At 39.3% G+C, this 16,539-nt stretch overlaps 1 non-coding gene across 1 annotated transcript; it reads right to left on the bottom strand.

Annotated features, from left to right (window-relative positions):
- Window positions 1-8,099: 8,099 nt before the first annotated feature.
- Window positions 8,100-8,226, bottom strand: LOC121441085. Its single transcript, XR_005973428.1, has one exon. It is a non-coding gene; the product is annotated as a small nucleolar RNA SNORA40 (small nucleolar RNA).
- Window positions 8,227-16,539: the final 8,313 nt, after the last annotated feature.

The raw sequence follows: 16,539 nt of genomic DNA, 5'->3' as shown, positions 1-16,539 counted from the left end.
AATTGGGTTATTTGTTTTCTTGATTCTTGGGGATTTTTTAAGATTTAATTTTATTCTTTTTAATTATGTGGAGTTATGTGTGTCTACAGTGAGTATATGCACATGAATGCAGGTGCCCTCAGAAGCAAAAGGCCTCAGATCATCTGAATTTGGAATTACAAATGGTTGTGAGCTGCTTGATAAAGGTGTGTTCTTTGTAAGAGCAGCCAGTGCTCTGAAGTGTTGAGCCACCTCTCTAGGCCCTTCTTTGCTTTTTAATTACCTGCATAGTTGTCTATTACGTGTAACTGGCAAAGATTTTCTCTTTCTCTAGAAACTTACTCTTCACTCAGTTAATTGTTTTCTTTGCTGGACAGATGCCTTTTACTTTCATGAGTTCCTGTTGGTCAGCTATTGCCCTTAATTCCTAAGTGAATGGAGTCCTGTTCAGAAAGTCCTTTCCTGCACTTTTGTCTTCTAAAGTATTGCCTATATTTTTTTCTTGGAATTGATTTCTTTTCGAAGCTCAGCCACTTTTCTTTCCCCTATTTGTTGAAATGTCTGTTTGTCTGTCTCTGTCTCTTATCTTTTCTTAATATTTATTCATTTATTTATGTTTGTACATATTTGTGTGTGAAAGTATGCATGTACCTGGTATTCTTGTAGAGGTCAGAGGACAACTTTGGGTGTTAGACCTCTCATTCCAGCCTACTATAAGGCATGAGCCAGTAAAATAGGAAAGTATAACTATGTAGCATATTTGCACAACCATTCTCTAAATTCCAGTGTAGAAAAAGAAATTTGTAATCCTCCAGGATACCACAATTTGGGATGACAGACATTGAGACAGGATCACAGAGACCTTGAATTTATCACAACGCTCCTGACTCTGCATCCTCAATACTGGGACTCTAGACAAATGCCATCACCAGGCAGTGAAATGTCATTACTTAAAACAACTTTGCAAACAGGCCTCATAAGAAGTCATTAGATTCTTACAGTCCTCTGTTTTGCTGCTCTATCCTAAAGGGGATGATCCATAATGTTTCTTTCACTGAAACAATATTGTTTCCATTATCAGCTGACTCTGATGTGGAAAGAGCCTCTGTATTAAATAAAATGAAAGGAAATGTGATATTTAGGCACTTTGCTTATAGACATTGGTTCTTGAATGTATTGAATTTGCTTAAAACAACCCCTTCGTAAAGATTGATCTGATCCATAATATAGAGTTCATCAGGTGGGGAAAATTGGGCTGCAACATTGTTTTTTCTGCAAATTTTAGTAAATTCTTCCTGTCTCTATTCTATTTAATGTACTGATGAGAATCTATCAGTTTGTATTTGTACCAAATAACAGATATGACAAAACCTTTCATTAAAATTATATATATATATATATATATAGTAATATTTTAATAGAATATAGCCTAAAACCTAAAACTCTTCATTCTTCTAGTTTTTGTTGTAGTGGTTGTTGTATTGAATAGAGTCTCATTTTGTAGCCCTAGCTGGTTTTAAACTCCCGGTGATGTTCTTGTATCAGCCCCCACATTCTAAGATTACAAATATTCACTGCCATGCTTGGCTGCTTTTAGTCTTAATAGTACAAAAGCAACACTGTTAGTATATTGACAGAAGATTTCTGTCCCACCCATCCCAAAACCGTTCAGTCCCAAAGAAACACACAAAGAGCTACATTAATTATAAACTGGTTGGCCTAGTAGCTCAGGCTTCTTATTAACACTTACATCCTACGTTAACCCATAATTCTTATCTGTGTTAGCCACGTGGCTTGCTACCTTTTATCAGTGAGGCATTCTTATCTTGCTTCCTCTGTGTCTGGGTGATAACTGCAGACCAACCCTTTCCTCTTCCCAGAATTGTCCTGTTTTGGTCATACTTCCTTGGTGTGGGAGGTTCTTCTGTCTATGTGCATCTTTCATTGGTTAATGAATAAAAAAAAAAACTGCCCTGGCCTATTGATGGGGCAGAACTTAGATAGGCAGGGAAGATGGAACTGAATTCTGGGAGGAAGAAATCAGAGTCAGAGAGACGCCATGGTGCCACCACCAGAAATAGACCTGCTGGAACGTTGCTGGTAGGTCATGACCTCATGGTGATATATAGATTAATAGAAATGAGTTAAACTAAGATGTAAGAGTTAGTTAATAAGAAGTTAGAGCTAATGCGCCAAGCAGTAATTTAATTAATGCAGTTTCAGTATAATTATTTCAGGTGTAAGCTAGCTGGGCGGGCCGGGAACCAACAAGCCTCCCTCCTTGCAACACCTTCTGCCTGGTTGCCCCACCTGTACTTCCTGCCTGGCTACTGGCCAATCAGCATTTTATTAAAACAATACAAGTGACAGGGTATAAGACTATTGTCCCACAGCATTAGTATTCCTGAGCAAAAGGAATATAGTTCTACTTTCCTTCTTAGTGTTTTTTTTTTACTTGCTGAAAACTAAGAATTTTATTTGGTGAAAAGAAAATGCCATGGGTGAATGAAGACAAAGTAAGAAGAATGCTATTATACACAGCTAACAGCAGTCTAGTTATAAATCTGATGTCTTATCCTGATTATGTTACTCTAATAAATTACCTTAGATTGGTGGTTCTCAACCTGTGGGTCACAACCCCTTTGGGAGTCACATATCAGATACCCTGCATATTAGATATTTACATACAATTCATAGAAGTAACAAAATTATAGTTATGAAGTGGTAATGAAATAATTTCTTGTTGGGGCTCACCACAACATGAGGAACTGTATTAAAGGATTGAATCGTTAGGAAGGTTGAGGACCACCATCTTAGACTAATACTTATGATTTCTAAACAATAGAAATTCACTGGTCACAAACTAGAGAGTAAGGCATCTAAAAAAGATCAAGTTCCAGGAGACAGACTGCAGGTCATGTTAGGACACGGCAGTATTGATGATGCCATCAAGTGTCCTCACATGGCTGAGACAAGACAGCAGCCAGCAGCCACTTTTTGTTGTTCTTGTTTTGTTTGAGACAGGGTTTCTCTGTGTAACTTTGGAGCCTGTAATGACACTTGCTCTGTAGACCAGGCTGGCCTTGAACTCACAGCGTCCACCTGCCTCTGCCTCCTGAGTGCTGGTCTTAAAGGCGTGTACACCATGGACTGGTGCTGAGGTCACTTTTATAAGGACAGTAATACCATTCATGAGAGTTCCATCCATTTGACCAAATCACCACCCAAACACCCCAATTTTCAATTAACATTCAAAAGTTGAATGGAGGGTGGAAAACTTACTAACATTCACATCAAAGCATGAAATCAATATGCTTAGCTAAGAAAGTTACTGCCTATGAGTAAATTAATTTTTCATGGAAGGGAGAAGAAAGTAAAGTCGTAAGTAGTGTTATTTATGCTTTATTTCATAGGACTGAAGTTCAGCAATGTTTTCTATAAAATCCCCTGGCTGCAATTATGGATTATATAGTCAGACATGAGACAGAATCATTGCTTCCACATACCCCAAGTCTTCTTTCATTGGCTAAACTTATCTTGGGCAAAAGTTACTTAATCTGTTCATTTTGTTTTGTTGTTTTCACTTGATTTTTTTTTGGGGGGGGGGTGTTACAGGATCTCCCTACGTAAGCCGAGTTGGCCTGGAACTTACTATGTGTCCAGAATAGCCTTGTGTTAATCTTCCTGCTCTGCTTCCACAGAATTTTGATGTGTTTTTTGTTTGTCTACTTCTTATTAATTTTTAAATAAAATTTACATTTATTATTTATTTATTGACCCCCCCAAATATCTCACTTTTTAATACCAACTCCTTATTGATGAGAATTTAGGACTTAAAAGGAAGTGGGGGGGGGTGGTTACTAACATTCAGACCTGAGCATGGAATTGAGAAGAAAGGTGGAGTCATAAGTAGTGTTATAATTTGGGTTTATTTAAAGTACTACTTTATTTTGTGGGCTAGAAGTGCTGGTGTAGCAGAATGCATGCATGCTGCAGCATGCATCTACAAGTCAAAGAAAACATGTAGAAGTCTGTTCTTTCTGCCATTTGAACTCCAGGGATTGAACACAAGTTATCAAGCTTGGTGGCAAGTAGCTTAAAAGTCACTGAGCCATCTCACAGACCTGTTTATTTTTTTTTTTTTTTGGTTTTTTCGAGACAGGGTTTCTCTGTAGCTTTGGAGCCTGTCCTGGAACTAGCTCTTGTAGACCAGGCTGGTCTCGAACTCACAGAGATCCGCCTGCCTCTGCCTCCCTAGTGCTGGGATTACTGTTTATTTGTTTTTGAGATAAGACCTCAAGTAGACCAAGTTGGCCTCAAACTTTCTATTATTATTTTTATTGCTGTTGTTGTTATTATTACATTTGTTTACCTTTTGTGTGTACATATATGTATATTACATAGGTTTGTGGAGGATATCTGGGGAAGTCAATTCTCTTCTACTATGTGGGTTTCTAGGATCGAATTCTGCTAGTCAAGCTAGGTGACAAACATGTGTAACCACTGCGAATTCTCCCTGGTTTGTAGCCTTAAAAACTTTATGTGGCCAAGGATGACACTGAATTTTTAATCCATCTGCCTTCATGTTCTGAGTACTGGCGTTACAGCTATGTGCTACTGTGCCCACATTACATAGTGGCCGTGATCAAAACTAAGGTTTCATTGTGCATGCTAGGCAAGTGCTCTACCAACTGAACTACATCCCAAGTCCTATATACTGTACTTTCAGGCAGACTTACTATATAGCCTAATTTGGTCTGGGATTCATTATTATCCTGCCTCAGTCTCTCAAATGGTGGGATTAGAGGTGTGTACCATTACGCCTGATAGAAGTTTCTGTAAACCTTATTTTCTTACCTGAAAATGGGAATAATGCTACTAGTAGGGAAGAATGGTTAGCATTAAACATGGCAATGTTTATAAAATTCTTGAAGGAACATGTCATAGAGACACATGTTCATAACGAGTAGTGATTATAGTTATGACTTGCATTTTCTCTCCAGTAAAATTTTACCAGTAGAATTGCATTGGCATTTTAAAAGTGAAAAGAAAAGGAAGCAGATAGTCATCTGTCAGTTTGCTATTTAAGATTATAAATGATAAAGCAAGGATGCTTATTTCTATTTGATTCACTAATTAAAGTTTGCCTAACTGAAACAGTCTCATGTAGCCATGGCTAGCCAAAAACTCGGTATGTTACCAAGGGTGACTTTTAATTCCTTATACTCCTCTATACACCTCTTGAGTGCTGAGATTGCAGTCATTTCTATCATGCTGGCCTTTGTTGTTGTTGTTGTTTGTTTGTTTGCTTGTTTGTTTGAGATATTGTAATATACTATAGTCCAAACTAACCTTGGCGTACACAGCTAAAGCTAGCCTTAGTCATTGTATGCTTCTTGTCACAGGCCACTGGGTACTAAGACGAGAGGCATAAGTTTCCACACCAGGCTCTAATTCATATTTTAATCTATTTCATATCCTATCATGATATACTTCTTAATGAATATCCCTTGAGACTATTAATTTACTCAATTGCAGTGAAAAACAAAATTAAGAAAATAGATGAATCTGGAAAATATTAAGTGGGGTGATCTGGAGTCTGAAAGACAAAAGTTCCATTTTATTGCATATGCAGATTGTACTTATTAATGAATAGACATGTGTATGAATTGTTACCAATGTGAGTATACCCTATGAGCTACAAAGGAGGGAAAGATAGGTATTTAGGAAGAGAAGAGGAATAGGGCATGTAAGACAAGAAAGCAGGAAAAGATGTGGGGTGGATATGAGCGGACTAAAGGGACTGGGGGAGATTATATAGGGTAGAATTTTGTTTGAAAGTGCCATAACAAAACCTAATACTTTGTATACTAATTTTTAAAACAACATTAAAAAAAAACATACAATTCTGGAGCCAGGAGCAGTGTCTGTAATCCCAATACTGAGAAAACTAAAAAAGGAGGGTCTCTGTATATACAGGCAAGCCTGGGCTATACAGTGAGCAAGAGGCAATCCTACGCTACACAGGGAGACCCTGTCTCTAAAGCACAACAGATAAACAAAAAAGAAAGAACTAGAACTAGAAAACAGCTATAGACTGGACACATCACTTGGTGATAGATGGCTTATCTACTGTATGCTACACTCCTACATCCATTTGCTTACCTGCTTTGTATGGTTGCTTCTGTGTTACTACAACAGACCTGAGTCCTTAAAAGAGATTATATGACCTGTATGCAAGGAATACTTGGTATGCATAGGCTGGGGTGTGGCTCGAGTGCAGAACGCTTGGCTAGCATTCTCAAGCCCTGGAGTAATGCCACCCAGCATCCACAAACACACGTTGAAAATCCCAGTCCTTTTCAACAAATATTGCTGACTCTTGACTTAAAAATATTTCTTAGTAATATGATCTTATATGATATACTTTATTGGGGATTCTATAATGTGTTTGAATTTTTATTTTTTTAATTAATATTATTTTTAATTAAGGTAGGGTGTATTTGCACCAAGAGTGCTCCTATCTATAGAGGTCATCTTATGCCCTCAAGTTGGAGTTACAGGCAATTGTGGGTCATCCAGTGTGGGTGTTGAGAATCAAACTTGTCTTCTACAAGAACAATGATATGCTCTTACCAACTAAGCCATCTCTCCAGCCCATTTTTTTTTAATATTAATTTTGTATGAAAGTAGGAGATAGCTTAGTCAGTAATGTGTTTGCCAAGCAAGCATAGGGACCTGATTTCAGATTCCTATCATCCACATTAAAAGCCTGATGTCCTTCCTCATATCTTCCCTTCTGCTTTTCTATCTTCTGTGCCCTATCCCCATTTTCCTGCTCCCTAAACAACACTCTCCCCACTCACTGCCAGAGGGATTTTCTAATACTATATGGTCAGCCCTGAAAACATACATGCAAGTAACATTATCCAGACCAAACAGATTTTATTTATATATTTAGGCATATATGTGGGGCATGATGGTTACATGACTTTAATCCCAACTTTCAAGAGGCAAAGTCAGGAGGGTCTCTATGAGTTCAAGCGTAGCTTGTTGCACAAAGCCAGCCAGACTGCACAAAGAGACATGTCTCAAAATATAAGCACACACCTCCACATACACACACACACACACACACACACACACACACACACGCACACACGAAGGCATGCATACAACAATAATGACCATGAATTTGAGAGGCAGCAAGGAGAGGGGAGACATAGGAAAGGTTTGAGGATTAAAATGTTTGTCTTAGTTACTATCGCTGTGATGAAAAACCATGGGGAAGAAAGGGTTTATCTCGGTTATGTTTCACATTGCTGTTCATCACTGAAGGGAATCAGAGCGGGAGCTCACACAAGACCAGTACACAGGAGCTGGTGCAGAGGCCAAGAGGGGTGCTGCTTACTGGCTTACTCCCCATGACTTGCTCAGCCTACTTTCATATAGAACCGAGAACCTATAGCCCAGGAGTATCCACATCCACAATGGGCTGGGCCCTCCCCCATCAATCACTAATTAATACCCTATAAGCTTTTCTACAGTCTGGCCTTCTGGAGGCATTTTCTCAACTGAGATTACGACTCCTTCTTGTGTCATGTTGACATAAAACTAGACAGCACATTAGTATAATCTCAAAATACTAAAAAAAAAATATATTTAAAAAACTGGCCACAGAGGCACCCATGTGTAATCTTGGTGCTAGAAAGACAAGTAGAACCCTAAGATTAGCTGACTATCCAGTCTAGTCTAATGAGAAAGCCTCAGTTAACAGTGAGAGATCTTATCTCAAAAAATTATGGGTGGACAAGGACACAGGATGACAGCTGGCCTTCCACCCACAGAAGCACGCCCACATGTACACCCTTCTGTCTACATAAACACAAATGTTTGTAGCACTTTGTTAGGCTTAGTTAAAAACCTATGGGATCTTGTCCACTACCTGGAAGTCATTTTGCCTGTTCAGTATATGAATGGGGTGCTCTAGTGGGAAGACAGCTTTCCTGTCTGCTTGCACCCTTCTACCAGGTAATCGGATGACATTGGTAAACAACCCAGCCAGCACATATTTGATGTTGAAATAACCCAGAGATGTTTCTTTCCTCTTGTTTAAGTATCATGTTCCTTTTTATATGTATCAAAACTCCTATGAACAATGGGTTCTAGGTTGTGAAAAAGGATTGATTTTTATTCCTGTCTCTTTGCCTTTGTCCACTAGTTGAACGAAAAGTGCTACCAAGAGATGTTGCCTGGTGAGAGCAAAAATTCTTGTAGGTAAGCCTTCTATGACATTTGTAATAGAACCCCTCCGATATTTAGACAAATATCCAATTAACTTTATAACTGCAAGTTACATTTAAAAATGGTCTATGATTTAAATCTTTGAATTGCTTGTCATATGGTGACTCAAACTGTTCTAAAAATATTAAAGAAAAAACATGTAATCTTTTGCTACCAGAATTCTGCTTCCAGTTTAATTTAAAATAATCTTGTAACATTTATCTTAACTCTTAATTTTGGTAAACTGAATTGCATTTTTTTTTCAATATCTGCCAAACAGGGGTTCACACTGATCAAAAAATGGATTATTTATCTTCAAGGGACCTTTTGAGTTCTATGGGTTCAGAAACATCTTGTGATTTCAGATCTACTACTTGTTTTCTGCCGTCATGCTGTGGTCTCATTAGTATTGTTTGCCTTGTGCCTAAGCTCCCCTATCCCTCATTCACACTCTGTCTTCCTTTTTCTCTCCCTCCCCCCCTCTCTTGCAGCAACAGTTTTACTGAGATTTAACTTTTATACCATACAGTTCACTTTTTAAGGGTATAACTCAATAGTTTTTAGCCAATTCATTGTGCAACAAACACAATCTATTTTTACATCTTTTCCCTCAAACCCTTGAGCAGTGGTTCTCAAAATTCCTAATGATGTGACCCTTCAATACAGTTCCTCATGTTGTAGTGACCCTAAACATAAAATTACTTCATGGCTACTTCATAACAGTAACTGTAAATTTGCTACTGTTAATGAATCTTGCTACTGTTAATGTAATGTAAATGTCGGATATACAGGATATCTGGTATGCAAGTGGTTGCAACCCACAGGTTGAGAACCATTGCCCTAAAAGGAACCCCTTCCCCCATGAGCTCCAATTTTTTATTTTCCTCCAACTCTTCTCCTCCTTAGAAACCACTAGCTTCCTTTTTTTTGTAAATTGCATGTAACTAGAATCATAACAACACATGATCTTTGTAGCTGGCTTTATTTTGAGTTAGCTCGATTGTGCAAAGTTCATCCACTCATTCAACATTGTCAGTATCTTTGTTTTTTAGTATGTTATTTTGCATATTTAGTAGATACAGACTCAAATATTGAAACATTGGAATTGTTGCAGAAATAGTAAATAGTGATAGTATTTTAAATGATTATGTATGTATATTCTCTCTTTTTCTCTCTTACACACACACACAGGCATACTCCCAAGAAAAAGAGACACAGACTCTGAACTTCACCAAAATGTGTTCTGAACATATTCAAAAATTAAGCAACCAATTCTAACAGATAAGCCATAATTTCTTTAAGACCCCAAAGCATGATGATTATGGGTTTTTAAATGTGCTTTATGATTTATTCCCAACATTATTCAAGATATCTTTAGCAGAACTTTCTTTTCCTGAAACCTTGAATGGTTGAAATTTACATTCTGGTTAAGATTTCAATTCAAATATTTCACTCAAAACAATACTTTATAACCTAGACACACAAGTTGATCAATAGAGAGTAGCACGCTCACCTATCTTGACATTCTTATAAGTTACAGCCTTATTCATATGTCTTCTAAAAGCAAAGTGTTACAATCCTAGTATTTAAGAAGTTGAACCAGGAATATCACCTTGAGTTTCAGGATAACCTAGGCTACAGTGCAAGGACAGATTTCAAAACACAAAACAAAAAAGGACAGCAAGATGTCTCAGTTGCCAAAAACCTTGCAGTGCTAGCCTAATGATGACCTGAATTCCATGTCTGGAACTCATGTTGGCAGGAGAGAGCAAACTCCTGGAAATAGTCAACTAAATTCTATAGGTAGTCACTGTATGTATGCACTGGCATACTAAGTAGCTTTCCTGATTACGTTTTGGATGGGCTGTATTTGGTGGTCATAGTATTGGGTTGGTGAAGAAAAGGCAATTCTCATTTTTCTGATGCAAGCTGACTTTTCAAGGCAACCCAGAACTTAGACACAGTGAAACATGTAGTGATAACGATGATACTGATGGTGATAGTAATAATAATAATAATTTTTAAAATAAAACAATACCAGGCATAGTTGCCTGTGCCTTTAATTCCAGTATTCAAGAGGAAGAGGCAGGAGGATCTATGTGAGCTACAGACAAACCAGGGCCACATAGAGAGACTCTGTTTTATTTTTAAAAAAGTTCTTAATACCTAAAAAAAAAATAAAAACAAAATGTAGTATGTGTCAATTAGGTAGACAGCATTAGGTACTTAATAGCCCCATATAAAAAGTAACACAAAATATCTGTAGACAAAAGCAAGACATTCTATAATGTAGTATTCAATGATTGTAAGACAAGAGTCACAAGTGTTTTATGTTTCTACAGTAAGTACGTCCAATACAGTCTCCAGCGCACATCTGTAGATTGGTTGCTGGACTCTTGCATTTGCGTCTAACCTATGCGAATCCTATAGTGTACTTTAAATCATTAGATAAAATGGCAGTTGTATTATTTAGAAAATAACAGTGACAAGGGAAAAGGACTCTATGTTGTTAGTAAAAGATAAAATCCAAAGATATTTGCTGCTCACAGTTGACTGAATCTGGCAAATAGGAGGAGGTCTGGCACCTCTGGTAATTTATCTTTTCAATGGATTAAATAGATGACAGCTCAAGCAATCTGTTTACCCATTGATGGTATCAGGAGTCCTTTACTTTGGGCAAATCCCTAGCTTTTGTTTTGCAAATGGAAACCTAGGAGGCCAGAAAGGAAGCCCAATCCCAAAAACACACTTCAAACCCCCCTTTTTTTCATCATAAGAGGACTTCTGAAGCTTCTTTTTAGCTTTTAATGTTTTACCCTTTTTCCAAACCTCCTTGAGCTTGCCACAAAGGAACATCCTCTAGGGGTTTCAGACCTGCTATTTTCATACATTGTTTTCATAATCCCTACAACATGCATTCAATGTAGTTTATCTTACATTGTTTTCTCATTATTTCACTTGCGTTGATTTTGCCATTGAACTAGTATTAGAAGACTAAGTTTTTGTGTTCTGCAAATATGCTTTTTTCATTCTTCTTAGGATAATTCAAGGGTAGTACCTAGCAAGCACTTATAAATGAATAGTCGTAGATTCACCCACTCATTTATTTAGCTGTTTATTTATTTATAAGTTAGGTCATGGAAGGACAACTTTGCCTAAGCTGGTATCAAAGCTTCATTGCTGCTACCTCAGCCTCCCAAATTACTGGAATCACAGGTGTGTATCCCCATGCCCATTGCTTAAATCAATCTTTTAACAGACAACAAAGACAAGGGGCACAGGGACACTGGAAATTTTAACCCACCCAATGATGACAATGACTTTCAGTGAAGCTGTAGAATAGAAAGCTAATGTTGGTTTAAAATGCCCAAAGCCTATCAAATGTATTTCAACCAACTTTTGCTTTTTATTCTTAGTTTCAACAAAATTCTTAAGTAGCTACAGATATGTCTCAGTAATTTTTTTGACAAAATGTCTATGGAACAACCGGCTTGCATTACAAGACCTTCACACTCAGTGTAAACTCTGCAGCTAGAAAAATATTTCACAAATGCCGAGTTAAAGAATTAGCATCCGTGATTCACATATGTTTTTATTTTGAGTTGGAAACGTGAAAAGCAGTCCTCATTAAACAATAGGATTGCTTATTGAAATTATCGCTCTCTGGTTCAAAATGATTTAAAGACTTTTCCAGCTCTACCAAGATTTACTCCATGACTAATATTTTAATTACCTGAGAAATCTTTAAAATCACACCTCATTTTAATAAAAATGATTTGTCAGAACATGATAAATAGAAATATACAATCAAGAGTTAGTCCAAGAATCTAATGCATTATACACAGAATACAATTCTCATATAAGACAAAATTGTTAAAAATAATGATGGTTTTCATTTTTGTTTTTTTGTTTTTTGAGACAGGGTTTCTCTGTGTAGTCCTGGCTGTCCTGGAACACACCATGTAGACCAGGCTAGCCTTGAACTCAGAAATCCGCCTGTCTCTGTCTCCTGAGTGTTGTGCCACTATGACCCAGAAAAATATTGAGTTCTTGAAATTGTGAAATTTAAATTGTGAAATAGGTACAATTAACTGATGCAACTGGGACTGGGACTTTGTGTGGTTCTAAAGTAGAGTGCTTGTCCAGCTATGCTCAAAGCCTCAAGTTCAATCTCAAATACAAACAAACAAAAACATCCTATAACTTAAAACCAATAGAGTAAATCTGTTTGATAAATAATTTAGTATTTAACTGACCAAGATTATCTTAAGATTCTATTATATAAAGTTTTTGTAATCGAATTACATTGGAATAAAGTATAGAAAGAATGATACCATTTTCTTAATTTATTATTAGTTTTCAACTTTTTATATGTATTAATTTATTATTGCCAGATGAGGATGGCACTCCCCTTTAATCCCAGCACTCTGGAGTCAGAGGCAGGCACAGATCTCTGAGTTTCAGACCAGCCTGCTCTACAGAGCAAGTTTCAGAACAGCCAGAGTTACACAGAGAAAATGTCTCAAAAAAGAAAAAAAATTGTGTGTGAGCTCAGTTGTGCATGCTGTCATGCCCATGGAAGTCAGTTGACATTTTTCCTTCTACCATGTGGGTCCCAGGTATCCAACTCAGGTTATTTAGTTTGGTAGCAAACACCTTTCTTTACTTGTTGAGCCATGATCTTTCAAGACCTTTAATTAAATTACTAATAGTATTTTTATTTTATTTTGTTTTGTTTTCTCTGTGTAGCCCTGTCTGTTTTTAAACTCTTCGTGTAAAACAGTGCAAAGTGGACCTTGTAGGGTGGGAGCCAGAGGCCTCACCATGGGTGGGAGACAAATACACCATGCAGGAAGTGTTATGGTTTTGGTCCCTTTAAGAGACAAGCCACACCCATTCCCCTCCCCATCTGCTGAGGCAGGCTGATCTTCAGCTTCCAGCCTGAGCTTGTTCTCTTTTTCATCTTCCTCTCGGAGAGGCAGCTTTGCTTCTGCCTCTCTCCCTACTTCTCTCTTCCCCCCTTCTCTGTCTCTTTCTCCTCTTCTCTCTCTCTCTCTCTCCCCCTCTCTCTCTGTGCCCCCCTTCACCCTTCCCCCTCCATAATCCCCTGAATAAACTTTCAACCTCACCCTGCATGTCGTGTCTATCCATGTTTCTGTCTTCTGCCCGCCCGCCATGTGTCTCCCTGCCTGGAACCAGCCATTGCTCGGGGACCAGCAGCCTACTCTGCCTGGGGCCCACTGCCTGCTGCCACATGGCCCGCCACCACTGCTCTGGGACCAGCAGCTGTCTCTGCCTGGGACTGGCTGCTCCCAGGGCCTACTGTCTGCCTCCACATGGCCCACCGCCACCGTTCAGGCCACCGCTCTGGGACCAGCAGCCATTTCTGCCTGGGACTGGCTGCTCCCAGAGCCCGCTGTCTGCCGCCACATGGCCCGCTACCACCATTTTGTGACCTACAGCATTTCTGCTGCCTACTGCCACCAGGTATCTTGCAGCCAGAGACAGCTGCTGGTCCCAGAGCAGTGGTGGCGGGCCATGTGGCAGCAGGCAGTGGGCCCCAGGCAGAGATGGCTGCTGGTCCCCGAGCAATGGCTGGTTCCAGGCAGGGAGATACATGGCGGGCGGGCAGAAGACAGAAACATGGATAGACACGACATGCAGGGTGAGATTGAATGTTTATTCAGGGGGTTATGGAGGAGGAAGGGTGAAGGGGGGGACAGAGAGAGAGGGGGAGAGAGAGAGAGAGAGAGAGAGAAGAGGGGAAAGAGACAGAGAAGGGGGGGAAGAGAGAAGTGGGGAGAGAGGCAGAAGCAAAGCTGCCTCTCCGAGAGGAAGATGGAAAAGAGAACGAGCTCAGGCCGGAAGCTGAAGATCAGCCTGCCTCAGCGGATGGGGAAGGGAATGGGTGTGGCTTGTCTCTTAAAGGGACCAAAACCATAACATTCCCAGGTCTTCCTTATAATAAAAAGCACATACGTCAAGGAAGCAGAAAAGGAAGGACCCAAGATGGCGGCGGGCAGGTCAGAGGTAATGAAAGTGGGTGTGGCTTGTCCCTTAAAGCGACAGGAAAGCACAACAGGAAGAGCTTATGTGGGAGTTTTATTGAGCTAAAGGGAGTGGGGAAGGGAAGAGAGAAAGAGAAACTCAGAGAGGAAGAAGAGGCAAGGATCAGTCTGACTCTTCAGAAGAGCTGCCAGAAAACAGAGAGGGGGAGTGGGGAGAGCTTCTCTCTTAAAGGAACCTTTGTACCTGTGTACATATGTAGTGATGTAGCAGCCATAGGACCCTGGGTTGGCCAGGGTACTGCCTGGGTTTATTTTGCCAGGTGACAGGGGCCAGCATAATGCCTGAATCTTAACAACTTTCTTTGTAGACCATGTTGGCCTCAAACTCAGAGATCTACCTGCCTCTGCCTCCCAAGTTCTGGGACTAAAGGCAAGCAGCACCATGCCAGATTAAATAATTTATTTATTTTTTAATTTACTCTTCAATAACAAAATAAGTTATAAGATAACAACAAACACATTGGTATAGGACCATACAGACCAAAACCCTCAGAAAATGTCAGAGAAAACCTGTGGACTAGATTGAAAAGGTATTGGGAAAAGCAATAATGAAAATGGAAACACACATGCAGAAAGGTAGAATGGACAGAGAAAAAAACCTAAGAGAGAACTTGAATCCTTTTATGAGCTTCAAGAAGGATAGGAGGAAATGCTTTCAACTTTTTATGATATTGATTTATCACAAAGCTGTGATGGATAGAAAATTGGAGACAGAGGGAAAGAGCTAAAAACACCAGGTTATTGATTCACAAGGTCCTAAGAGACCTATACATAGCTTTTCCTTACTATTGTTTTACAAGAATAGACCCATAAAATAACCATTAGTACAATAAACTTTCACTGAATTTCTACAGACAAGAGGACTTTGTAAGGAGCTGTTAGAGGACTTAGAGCCTATCACCTGCCTGCAAGCACCTGAGGGGACACCAAAGAGCATCTGGGCAGGGTGATTTACATAGATAAGAAAACCAGCAACTTTAGGTTACCTTTGTAAACTATCCTCTGTGTGTTCAATTCATAGAGTGAAAGGGCAGAAAGGAGTGAGGCTCCAGAGATCAAAATGTTGACCTTTGAAAATACCCTTGGAATGAAAGGTAGCTTGGCTATATCTTTGCCTATCTTCGTGGTACGCATTACAAAGGATTTCTACTGGGGTTATACTGTTGGGCTTGTCAAACAGGAATCTCAACTACAATCCAAAAGTTTGCTTCTGTGTGCATAAGGCTCACATTATCTCTTGGGAATTACTGAGGTAATGAGGTATCACACCATGGTTTTAAAAGTATGCTAAACTGCCATTAAAGGGTGAAGCTTGACTGAGGGTTTGTGTGTGTGTGTGTGTGTGTGTGTGTGTGTGTGTGTGTTGTGTAGAGGATGCTTTGTTTTTGTGCTGAGGATTAATCCCCGTGTGCTGTTCCCTGTGGGGAAACATTCTACCATTGACACACCCCACCTCTTTTGAGTGAACTTGGAGACTTTTAGAGGTGGTGGAAAGATAGTTCAGTTGATAAAGGGCAGGTCTGGCAAACATGGGAATCCCAGTTAGAGGTCTTTTTTTTTTTTTTTTTTTTAATGCATAGCTGGGAAGATGCCTCTTTGGATAAAGCTCTTGCTGGTGCAAGTAGCAAATTCCTGAAAATCCTGGTGCTCAGGAGGTAGAGACAGGATCCCTGTGAAAAGCTGCCTAAGTTCTGGTTCAGCCTGAAACCTGCCTTAAAAAACAAAGAACTCTACCACTACACGTGACCTCTCTCTCTCTCTCTCTCTCTCTCTCTCTCTCTCTCTCTCTCTCTCTCTCACACACACACACACACACACACACACACACACACAGGCCACATGCATACACACAGAAAGAAAAGAAAAGATGTGTAGCACCATCTCTTTAGGCATGTTGCTTGGGGTTATCCTCTAACCTCCACACAAGGGCATACAAATAAAACCTGAAAATGGACAAGATGGTTTCTGTTTTGTTTGTTTTACAGGACCTAAAGTACCCCAGGCAGGCCTTGCTTACTACTGCTAAGGATGACCTTGAACCTCCTGCCCAGATCTCCAACTTGTTAGGATTTCAGGCAGAGATTCACTTCAGGTCTTCCCAATTCTAGGCAAATACCTTACCAAATATACTACCTTCCCAGGTATATAAGGTTTTGGTTTGTTTTTACTAAGAACCAGATACCTGTAAATAAAACATACACTTAACATT

Source organism: Microtus oregoni, unplaced genomic scaffold, assembly GCF_018167655.1.
Source record: "Microtus oregoni isolate MIOR12 unplaced genomic scaffold, Mior012 000073F_001, whole genome shotgun sequence".
Taxonomy (NCBI): Eukaryota; Metazoa; Chordata; class Mammalia; order Rodentia; family Cricetidae; genus Microtus; species Microtus oregoni.
This window is presented reverse-complemented; position numbering and strand designations above follow the sequence as displayed.